The following is a 12,716-nucleotide window of genomic DNA, read 5'->3' on the forward strand; positions in this document are numbered from 1 at the left end:
TATGGACAAACCCAAATGTTGGATTTAAAAAATGCACGATGGTGAAAAAACAATACATTTTCAAACTTTAAGGACGACATAAAACAAAGATAGGTTTAGTGATTTTTATTAAAAGAAAAATCTTTTACACAGGTGTAATTCTGAACCTCTTGGCTTGCCATAATCCTAACCAAACGTATATTACACACGGTGCGTTTCCTAAGCATGTAAAAACAAATTTTCGCGTATAAATTGCACGATAAACACACTGCGTGCAAGACGCATTAGTTGATGTATCTATGGCAACCAAACGTCACTGGTGAGACAAACGTGCAACGTTTACGTTTTGGCAGGGAAAAAACTGATCAGGAAATGTAATGAAAATGTAACAGAAGTTGTAGAAATGTAGTGGAGTAGAAAGTATAATAATTGCTGCAAAATGTAACGAAGTAAAAGGAAAAAGTATGCACTATTTATTCTACTTAAGTAACGTAAAGATAAGTGAAAAATGTACTTAAGTAAAGTAACGAAGTATTTGTACTTCGTTACATTCCACCACTGGTGAAATCCTCCATGAAATCATCATTTCTAAGTAGGATCTCTGGCATATCTCAACAAATATGTTATGCATTTGAATGAGTGGTGTGTAAATATTCAACACATCTTCAATGTTCCTACAGAGAGCTGAGCAGCCTTAAACTAAAGGAGACCAACAAGACCGATGGTTTCATTGGGCTCAACAAGTATGCTTCTACTCTTTTTATTTTTATTTTATTTTTTATAGCTTATATAAGTGTAAAATGAGGTAATTGGAAGTTTGCATGTTATATTTCTAAGACTACACGCATAAGAAGGACATTTTGTTTAGAAAGAAATAGTTTTTCTATAATTTTACCTTGGGTAAACGATTAATTTACTTTTTAGTGTACATTGTGTCCGTGGACGTTATCCGGACGCTATGGTCAAAGCCTGGGACAGGTTCTACCGTCGGCAGGGATCAAAGAATGTCAGACCTGGTAAGCTAAATGTGTAAACAATGGACTACTTGCACAACTACTTTCCGGTTAGAGTGTTCATCGCACGTCCATACATGAGAATGCAGATTATCACTACGTTTTATGGATGCCAATTGATTAAAACAATGAATAATGATCTCTGTATTAATTATCTCGGGCCTGCTGAAATGTTCCTATAAATATATTTTCTTTCCAACTGTTCCATTCTGAATAATAAATAGGCTAAATATATATATCCACTAACCTGCAGCAGTCTTCTGTCTTCTCATTAACAGTAGTTTTCTCTTAGCCTACTCATATTCTATACTTGAGTTTACATTTTTTTTAATGAATTTTTAATGGTGCTTATTCCTGTCTTTTTAAAATAGTTGAATGAATGAATGAATGAATGATCGCGAGGTGCCTACGATCAGAACGCACGCAGTTAGAGGAGAATGACAGTCAACTTCTCTGAATATTAATTAAGCATTTTGGGCATGAACATGTAATAGTAAAACGATTGACATTGCAAAATGACACTGAATGATCACAATATTTAATCCAAATAAAGAAATGTTTGTGTTTCGTACTGATGTTATTCATCTGTTCACACATTTCAGCGTCGCGGTCACTAGTGTAGACGAACACTGACACCCTGCGGTGAAATAATGGCGTATTTTGAACAGCCGCAGGTTTCTCGGATTGCCTTGGTTTGGATTTAAACTTCATGTTCCGATGAGTTTTGAAAATTCTGCACACGGTAAACATCCGAATATCCTAGTCATAGATGCAGAGGGCTGGACGGCCAATCATCCTCGTCCAGAGGACATCATGGCGAAGTGGAGGCCGCTCAGCAGAGCACAGGCGGAGAGTGACCCGGGCATCATCAAGAGGGTGACCAGGCAGAAATGGTCGGGTCTGGCTGTGAAGGCCTTTGGGGAGCAGAAAGGTATGTACAACTGTCTTATGAGCACAGTAAAATCCATAAATAAAATGAATATAATAACATCATGAACAGCACATTAATGGCTCCCTCTTTTTGACCACAGGCGTTGTTGCAACCAAGGCCTTCGGGAAGGGCTCCATCCTGTGTGATTTCCACGGAAAGGTGATCACAGGTGCTGAGGGCAGGGAGATGGCAGAGACGCAGGACCAGCTGGGAAACCTGTTTTTTTTTTCAAACATGGCCCTGACGAAATCTGCATCGATGCGGAGACTTTCCCCTGTGAGTGCCACCCGTCTCTGGAAACCATCGGGAGATGAATTACACATTCAAAGAAGAAGCACAACGTGCAGCCATGCCACTGCATAGTGAAGCTTCAGGGGGGAGACAGGCATGTCCTGCTCTTTCAGGCCACCACGGACATTAAGAAAGATGATAAGATCTGCTTCGACCACGGCATCAAGAAGAGGACTTTTCGTAGGGAGATAGAGGAGCTGGAGTGGCTGAACATTTGATTCTTTACAATTTGTGTCACATTTTATGACACAAGACTATGAACTATCAATGTTTTGTTTGTCAACTGTGAGCTCGCGAATGAACTATAGATGTTTGGACAAAATTGGGAGCTTGCGTATGGACTTGATGTTCATGTAAAAGGAGCCTCAGTAGTGTCTAAACATTGTAGTTTCATGTAAATGGAGCCTCAGTGTGACCAATGAAATAATTGACCTTGATCTACGTCCTGGAGCTGGAGTGGTTGGATCTCAGACTCTATTTTTTCAGACTGTGATTTTGCCGGACGTCTGCTTGCCTCTCACAGACCATGTGTGACAAATTTAAATGGAGCCTCGTTGTGAATTGACAACCCAGACAGACTGTATTGTAAGTAGAGTAAAGTACTTATTGTAAGTGTATTGTAAATACTTTGTATTGTACATTAATTTATGCTCACTAAAGTTATAAATCAGTCTATAAATGAAAGTACTTTCCCTACAGCTCTGAAAACAGCCATAGTAAAGCCTATACACAAGTCAGGAGATAAGCTCCAGGGGCCTCGTTTATAAACGTTGCGTACACACAAAAGAAGGCGTACGCCGCTCTCTACGCAATAGTTGGTGTTTATAAAAAACAAACTTGACGGTAAAATGTGCGGTCCTTCACGCCAGCTCTGACCCAGGCGTACGCACAAAAACGGGTGAAATGAGAAATGGTGACACCGTCGGCAGTTGGAAAAAACACGTGAAAGTGTGTGAAACTGTAGATGGTTGTGTAAAATAAATGGCAATACTGCCTCTCATAAATAACACGAAGACTTCACAAAGCAAGTCTTACAATTAACAGCCTACACGAACACCCGTTTGATCGATCTGTAACAGAAATGCAAGTTAACATTTCCGAATTTCCAAAAAAGAAAGAAATATGTTCTTCAATAATATTGGCTTATACAATTCATTCTCATAAATAAGATGGTAAACAGAACGAAATAATGTACAAAACTGATATTCTCGCCATTACTAATGCCAAAAAGGCACTTGAGTGGCAAAAGGTTGCAGACGCCGTAAATGCTGAACCTCACAACCTCGGACTGTGGCCGAAATAAAAAAGAAATGGTCGGACATCAAAGTCGAGGCAAAAAAGCGTCTAGTCATTAATTCAATTAGAGAGGGCCAAGGAGTTGGGCGAAATCAAGACTGTCCAAACTGAAATAAACTGCACAATGAGGGAATTCTTCAATAAATAATATATTTTTCCACAGCTTTTGTTGTGAAGATGACGCGTTCACTCCGAATCCTTCCATTTAATCGCCACATCTTCTAAGAGCTCAAGATCAGCCATTGTGCGTCATTATACACATTGTGATGGGGCATTTTATTTACATTGAATTCTGCATCTGACAAGCTACGGATGTCGCTTATAATCTAAATGGGAAATAGTTCAGCGCAAATGTAATTTCTTGCAGCTTTCTGAATGGTTGAGACACGAATACGTTATTTAATCAAAAATAAAACAAACTAAAGGCATATGCATGAATGCCATGATTCCAGAGCTGATGAAGATATTTTTACGATGAATACAACTTTCCCCAGTGGACAAATAATACACCTATTTATCGATCTATCTAGGGTATATATCTCTCTAATTATCTATCTGACTGACGATCTAATTGCTATATCTGCTCCGTTAGACGGACATATTGGTTGTCCACACTGTGCCCTCCAAACAACATTTCTCTCCTCTTTTCCACCTCGCCAACGATAACTTCTACTTCACATTGAGTGAAGTCACGTTTTTATTATTTCCTCTCTGTGTTTAACATGATTTCGCAATTGATGAATATTAAAGGGGTGGTTGACTGCGATTTCACTTTTTTCGTGTTAAATAGTGTGTAATGTTGCTGTTGGTGCATGAACAGTATCTGCAAAGTTGCAGCGCTGAAAGTTCAGTGTAAGCAGAGATATCGTCCTTTAAAAATCAGGAAGTATAAACGCCTACAAAAACGACTGGATTGGGACTACAGCTGGGTTATGGTACATCACTAACCCACACATTTGCATCAACCCTCCCTCCGGAATAAGCAGAAAAGAGCATGGCCATATTTCAGCAGCTCCAGCTCGTCGAGTGTGTTGTTCACGCAGCTGTCAGGTCTTCTGTGTTCAGGCTTCCCACAGACGCTGTACTTCGTCAACAATGGATACAATTTATGTTTGATTATGTTCCTGAAAATGACGATGGTAATCTAGCTCTCTGTGCTGCTCATTTACGGAAGACAGCTTCCAGAATCTCCACGAGTTCAACACCGGATTCAATTGGATTAAATCTTCTCTCAGTGCAAGGCAGCAGAGTGTATCTATAAATAATGTATCATCTCTCTTACGAGCATGCACTATGGGTGTGCCGCAGGGCTCTATATTAGGGCCCTTGTTGTCTTCACTTTATATTAATGATTTTCCGTGTGTGTATTAATGCTAAAATGATAATGCATGCTGATGACAAAATGGTGTATATTCATGGTAATACTGTTAAGGATGTTGCTCAAAAGTTAACTGAGGAAATGGAAAAGATTTCTATTTGGCTAAAAAAAAAAAAATTCATTTAACAAAATCAGTTGAGGGTCAGGAAATTAAAAAGGTAGACCAAATTAAATGTTTAGGAGTCATTCTAAACCCAAAACCAAATTTCAAAAAACATATTAAAAAGATTACCAACACGTTAAATTCATATAGCACATTTTAGATATAGAAACTCTTTGATCATAGGTGCATCTAATTTACATCTAAATGTGATGATATTTCCACACTTTCGACACTGCATGACGAGTTGGTCACAAGCATGTAAAACAGCATTAAGGCCCCTGGAATCTTTGTATAAAACTTCTCTAACGTTTATGACAAGAAATCTCGGTTATTTCATTATTATCATATTCTTGAAAAAACATAGGATATTAGGTTTGAAAACAATCATATATTCAAATATCTGTCTCTTGTTTAGGATCATAAATAGTACTGCAACCCCTCTGTTAAAAAAAGTTGATCTCACTGAGCTCAGAAATGACATCTCGAGCCACTAGGTCGACTGTTCGGGACGAGTGCACGATTTCTCGGTGTAAAACAGTTTTCGGCAGCTTAGCTTTCTCATGTGTGGCCATCAAACAGTGGAACAAGTTGCCAACAGAACTGAACACATGTGTAAATCAACACTTTTCCACATCGGGCCAAAAAATGGCTTCTTTTAAAACAAACATGTTCCCAAAATGTATTGTAATTGATGTGTATGTGTGAGTGTATTTGTAAATGATTTCCATATATATTGTTTTTGGGATAAATGGATTATTAATATGTATATCTGTTGACATCAGCCTGCCCAGAGACTACAGGTGGAAATCAGCACAAGTGCTACAACCTGGTAAAATACATCTCTCCTTTTTAAGGTTAATGTATATTTTGCATTGTCCCTGCTCAAAAATAAATAAATAAATTAGAGAGAACAGTTCAATTCTTTCCAATAATAGAATATAGTAAGAAAGAAAAGTACTCTGTTACACTGAGATGGTTTGGGGAAAATGAAACTTCAGACAGGCAGAGAAACTACTCCCAAAGAGTGACTGAACTGAAGGAACTAAATACAGACATGAATTAACCAAACCAGGTGATACAGATGAAGGTGATTAACAAAACACAGGTGACGAAGATGAACTAATGAAGGTAACAGAAAAGTGGCGGGAAAACCAAGGACATGTGACTAAGAATGCAAACAGACGATCAAAACCAAACCGAATCAAAACGTGACAGATTGTTTATTCCTTATGAATTTCTAATAGTTTCTTTAGCAAGGGGTTTTAAACTTTTTAATGGCAATGAGCCCTAAACAACACCCTTGTGAGATTCTTTATTTAGCCTTATAATATAATAAAATATAGGCCTAATGTAACCTAAACAATACCTTTGTGAGATGCTTTATTTAGGGTTATAATATAATAAAATATGGCCATCAACAGTTATTTCCACCACTTTAATCAAACCACTCTTCTTTAAAACATTACGATGTGATTTTCTCGTTGCCTCTCGTATTGAGCTATTTTGTCCGCACACAGGACTCACACACGCTCACTTCATTCTCTTTCTATGAAAGTTGTAAACTGCATTCACCAGTTTTCACTCTACAGAGGTTGACCAGAGCACTGAAATTATTTCTCACTTAACCCTCAGGTGCTCTTCGGTCATTTCTGACCGAAACATTTTCTTTTTTGAATTTTTAAAAATCACAGCTTCATCACAATGTTACGAAACTTGGTGACTTTTATGGCATTGGGTATGTGAACACAAAAAAAAATTGAGGTCATGATCCGAGCAGGCTAATTGGTCGTAAAAAATAGTCACTCTTGTGCTCTTCTGTCAAAAATGACCCCCATAAGAAATTGTAAAAAATTTAAAAAAAAATTGTGAATTTTTGTTTTTTTTGTCAAATTTTTTAATAAGCAATAATTTTTGAGATTGTTTCAACTATATATACAAATCCACCAACAACAACAACAAAAAAAAAAAATGTGTTCATAAACAGCTGGGTGGTTACATAAACATGCCATCTAGTGGTTACACCATGATTCTACGCTTTTTCTCTATACTGTAACCAGATGGTGCTAATTTTCTTCAAAAAACATTTTTTCTGAAGGCCTAGACTCTATATTAAACTAAAATACTGCGTTAATATTTTTTTGAAAAAAATAATATATATATAGAAAAATATATATATTTTTCCATGGCAAAAAAAACCATAAATATTGCATAAATATTAATAAATTCAATTAAACTACAATCAAATGCATTTCCACACGTTTCGTGTCGGCCCTCTGCGTGGCATTTTATTATTTTTTGCACGGGCGCAGCTTAGAGCGAACATCACCCACGTCCCCACATGAGGAAGACAACGACAAATAAAATAATGCAACAGTTAAATATGACAATATACAATATCAAGCAAGAAACATATTCAGGCAGGATACATTGTCTCACTAAAATTATTCAAAATGAGGACATAACTGGCAACTTTTTAGAAGCTGTTTAAGGTGTTTTTAAAATGTGCAGTAAGTGGGACATTCCCTAATGTTTGTTGGGATGCTGTTCCAAAAATGACCTCCTCTGACGGACAGAAGAGTTTGTCCAAAGGTAGTTTTTCTATATCAGCTCTGAATGAAGCTCTGGTACAACAACCTTTGTCAGACCTTTGTTTAATCTGTGTAGAAAGTGCAGGTGGAGTCAGTCCATGCAAAACTTTAGAAATTAAACTGTTATTTTTAAAATGAATAAAGTTTTCACAATTTTACAGAAGCCCTAAACCGCAACATAAAAAAAAAAAAATCTAGCATTTTCAGATTAATGTGGAAACGTTTCAAGAATAAAGTCAAAACATTACGATAATACAGTCTTCCATAGAAGTGTGTGCATTCATAACAGTGCGCATCTGTTTGTGTAAGTAAATGCACTTGTCAAGTCGAACTGCCATGGATTAACACAAAATATAACTTTTTACTTTTATCTGGGCTTTCAACGAAATTTTACACACGTGCAAGTGTTTCTGAGGTGTTTTCGTGCTCGTCTAGTCAACACTATCTGGGTCGAGAACACAACAGTCAATCTGTTGCAAAATAACTTTACTACTCGTGATCCAAAACAAAACGTATTGGCTTCCATTAGGGATGGGTATCGTTAAGGTTTTATCGGTATTACTACTCTTACCGATACCGCTTATCGATCCGGTACTTTAACGGTGTTCTTATCGGTTCTTTTTGGTGTTTTTATTATTTATTTATTTATTTATTTTAAGAATTAAGAACATAATTAAACTTTATATTTTGAAATGTAAAATAGAAAAAGCAAAACGAAGAAAAATATATTTTTGTTATGCAGCAATGTGCAGGCTTTTTTTGTTTATACAAAAAGGACACATAAGAAAAAAACAAGTACAAACACAAGAATACAATTAATCAAAGATACAAATTATATACAAAGTGCTTTAATTTCAGGAAGGTCTACAAACATATCTTGTCAGGTAATTGTTTCTGTCTGAAAAGAAACCTAATTTAGTAATCAAATATAAAATAGCACTGTATAGTTTATCATAGATAGAATAATGCTTATTAAATCTAAAGTTACTTATTCAAAAGCTGTGAGTGATTTTCTCTGCCTTTTGTTGTTTGAGTAAGGGTTAATGCCCGACGAGGTGTCCATTGTCAGGTTTTAAGGAGGACGGTTGCCTCCGCCGAAGTCCATTAAAACCTGACAATGGACACCTCGGAGGGCATTAACCCACTTATACCATGGTCACTTGCCAAATAAAACATTTTTAAAACATTAGTTTATATTTTAATTAGGCTAAATCTAGTTTTTACAAATAATAACTCGCCTGGTTTATTTAGCAACCGGAGATATTTATAGTCCGCTCAGCTTGTAGAAACCCTTCAGGTTCAAAAATGCATTTTTTTTTTCATGAAACACAAAGGTAGGCATAGTTATTTATTTATTTATTTTTTATTACACATAAAACAATTAATCAAACAGGCTTCTAAGGCTTGAAACGCTGTACTCTCCTCCTGCCTTGGTTGTCTGGACAGCTGCGTAAAACTCCCGCAGGGTCTCATTCAGAGCAGCAGCGGTGTCATTTTCTTTGTGACGTTTCTCCGTTTTATTTACATTTTTATTTCTTCAGCAGCACACCAGTCGTCAAAGTTGTCATATTCTCCATAAATGTTAAAAGAAATAACGACGTCGCTCATTGTTGTATTAGGCTACAGTATCTAACGTTAGATGTTTGTTTTGATAGAGCGTTTGACTGCCTGTTGCTATGGTTACTCACAGCTGTTGTGGGCAGCGCATTTATTTATAAATTTCGAATGGTAAACAGGCAGTTTCACCAGAACTACTTTACTCAACACATTCTCACCCCGAGGCGTCACCTTTGACCATGCTTCAATATTTGACGTTTTAGGCGCCCTTTAGCGTCACTTACATGACGCGATCCTACGGCGTCATCTAACTGACGCTAAAGGAAAGCGTCAGTTAGAGGACGCGGTTAGGTTTAGGTGTGGGGTGGGGGTAGGGTACACGCGATCCTAGGGCGTCATCTAACTGACGCTAAAGGGCGCCTAAAGCGTCAGATATTGAAGCATGTCCAAATGCTTCCCAAGGCGTCAGTTAGGTGACGCCTTGGGGGTGAGAATGGGCTGCTTTACTAGGTGTCCTCTATCACTTTTTAACGGACACCCTGCAGCCAATCAGAATCGAGTATTCACCCAGACCATGGTATAAGTAAGGGTTAATGCCCGACGAGGTGTCCATTGTCAGGTTTTAATGGACGACGGCGAGGCGTAAACCGGCCGACGCGCAGCGGAGGACGGTTGCCTCCGCCGAAGTCCATTAAAACCTGACAATGGACACCTCGAAGGGCATTAACCCGCTTATACCATGGTCACTTGCCAAATAAAACATTTTTAAAACATTAGTTTATATTTTAATTAGGCTAAATCTAGTTTTTACAAATAATAACTTGCCTTGCCTGACTGTTTATTTAGCAACCGGAGATATTTATAGTCCGCTTAGCTCGTATCCCTTCAGGTTCACAAATGCTTTTTTTTTTTTCATGAAACACAAAGGTAGGTAGGCATAGTTTTTTTTTATTACACATAAAACAATTAATCAAACAACAATAAAAAAAGCTCCAGCGATTTGCGCTTAACGTTATGGGCAATAAATTAATCAGATCAAAGAGAGGGTCATTTGCCTCAGGCTCCTTAGGCTTGAAACGCTGTAACGTTCAGCCTTCTCCTGCCTTGGTTGTCTGGACAGCTGCGTAAAACTCCCGCAGGGTCTCTCTCATTCAGGGGTGCGTTTCCCGAAAGCATCGTTATCCAACTATGGTCGCAAGTTACGTCGTTACCAATAGCGTTCAATGGAGCAGAGCAGCAGCGGTGTAATTTTCTCCGTTTTATTTACATTTTTTCTTTCTTAAGCAGCATACCAGTCGTCAAAGTTGCCATAGTCTCCATAAATGTTAAAAGAAATAGCACGAAGTCGCTCATTGTTGTATTAGGCTATAATATCTAACGTTAGATGATAGAGCATGTGACTGCCTGTTGCTATGGTTACTCACAGCCGTTGTAGGCAGCGCATTTATTTATTCATTTCGAATGGTAAACAGGCAGTTTCACCAGAACTACTTTACTAGGTGTCCTCTATCACTTTTTAACGGACACCCTGCAGCCAATCAGAATCGAGTATTCACCCAGACCATGGTATAATTTGCATTAATGGCTGAATCGTCAGCAGGTTTAGGCTATTAGACTGCTGCCCCTTTAAGACCGAGTGCAGATAATGGGGACTGATGCACCATCATTTTCTCCCTATTATTTACGTCCGTTTAAGACATAATTGTGTTTAAGTGAATAAACTGTGTTTAAGTGAATCTCAGAGCTGGTCATTTTGACATTTTTATGTATATTTGATAGTTAAGGTATACAAAGTATACAAAGCATACAAAGTATAAAAGCATACAAAGTATACAAAGCCCAAGTATAGCGGTACGTTTCGGGAGAATAAATACTGTAACAATAAATACATTTATTGATAGCCCAGCAAGCAGGGGCGTAGCCAGGACATTATTTCTGGGGGGGCCAGCCTGTGCTAGTCTTTTATTTGGGGTGGCACTTGATTGTCAAAAACTACTATTACTAAAACTCACGCGCGGCTCGTCAGGCCATAAACAATGGATTGAACTCCCTTATGACACTAATAATGTCTAATTGATAAATGTGCGAGTGCAATGTGTCATCATTATGCGAGGGGTTAGGGACCTTAACATGAGACAGGGATGTTTTTAGTGCAAATGACAGAAAGACACAATATGAATTGTCATATTAGGCGATAATTTATTTAGGTAAACCATTGCATTTTAAGTGCAACATCCAATTTATTTGTGATAACACAACAGGTTACAACAGTTGCAAAAATCATGACTAGATCATGTAGTAACACTTGAGTAATTACTAGTTAGTTCCAATGATCTTCACTTTATAATACGGATCCAAATAATTAGTAATTCCCACAGAAGTATCTAGTAACACTTAATCTATGCGCTATTACTTACTAGTTTGCTAATCAGAGTTTCTTGTTAGTTAATAATAGTTACTAGATTACACTCTTAGAAGAAAAGGTTCTAAAGCGTTACGTATTTGGAACCCTTAAAATGCAATGCATGTGAATGATCACAAAATTCAACATATGGTGGTTAAAAAATGTAATTAATTAATATCAGGCGAAGAGTGCCATTTCACTTTTTATCCTCCAAAAATCTGCATGATTAAAATGTGATATTAAGTTACTACAACAGTTTAATAAACAATAATTTAATAACAACTACAAATGTTGCAGAATAATGTAATATATGAATGAATAATCAGCAATTGTTATTCAAGCAGCTGATTTCTGTATTATGCATTATGCATTCATCAGATATTTCATCCCTCTCTATGTATTTGTATTGTAAGAAAAAGAGCTTCCCGGACACTACAAAATAATTCATTTCGTGTTACATAGAAGAAAAGTAGATCAAATGGGTTTAGAATTACACAAGAAAACCTTATGAAAAAAAAAACCAACAACAACAACAAAATCTGATTTAGTTATTATTTCGTGCTGTTTAAAACTGGGGTTGACAATAGAATAAAATAATTATGATTACTCTCATTATTTAATAATATGAACATTCCAGTGTTAAATCTAAAATGTAAAACATATTTAGGCCTAATTACAAACTACCTGCGAGGTTATTTATTTGGGTATAGCACACGCCTGAATTCAAATGAGCCATTTTAATCTAGATTAATCTAGATTAATTTCAAAATTAATCTAGATAAAAAAAAAATCTCCCACCTCTAATATATATATATATTTTTTTTTTCTTATGTGTCCTTTTTGTATAAACAAAAAAAGCCTGCACATTGCTGCATAACAAAAATATATTTTTCTTCGTTTTGCTTTTTCTATTTTACATTTCAAAATATAAAGTTTAATTATGTTCTTAATTCTTAAAATAAATAAATAAATAAATAATAAAAACACCAAAAAGAACCGATAAGAACACCGTTAAAGTACCGGATCGATAAGCGGTATCGGTAAGAGTAGTAATACCGATAAAACCTTAACGATACCCATCCCTAATGGAAGCCAATACGTTTTGTTTTGGATCACGAGTAGTAAAGTTATTTTGCAACAGATTGACTGTTGTGTTCTCGACCCAGATAGTGTTGA

At 36.8% G+C, this 12,716-nt stretch overlaps 1 long non-coding RNA gene across 2 annotated transcripts; it reads left to right on the forward strand.

Moving 5' to 3' along the window:
* The first annotated feature begins 540 nt into the window (after positions 1–540).
* Positions 541–1,918, forward strand: LOC148997351 (uncharacterized). 2 transcript variants are annotated; one of them, XR_016147202.1, is made up of 4 exons: positions 541–571; positions 660–722; positions 904–995; positions 1,756–1,918. It is a non-coding gene; the product is annotated as an uncharacterized LOC148997351 (long non-coding RNA). The 2 variants fall into 2 exon arrangements; XR_016147201.1 differs by lacking the exon at positions 1,756–1,918 and adding an exon at positions 1,595–1,747.
* Positions 1,919–12,716: the final 10,798 nt, after the last annotated feature.

This window comes from Pimephales promelas, chromosome 2, assembly GCF_988280905.1.
Source record: "Pimephales promelas chromosome 2, fPimPro1.hap1.1, whole genome shotgun sequence".
NCBI classification, from domain to species: Eukaryota; Metazoa; Chordata; class Actinopteri; order Cypriniformes; family Leuciscidae; genus Pimephales; species Pimephales promelas.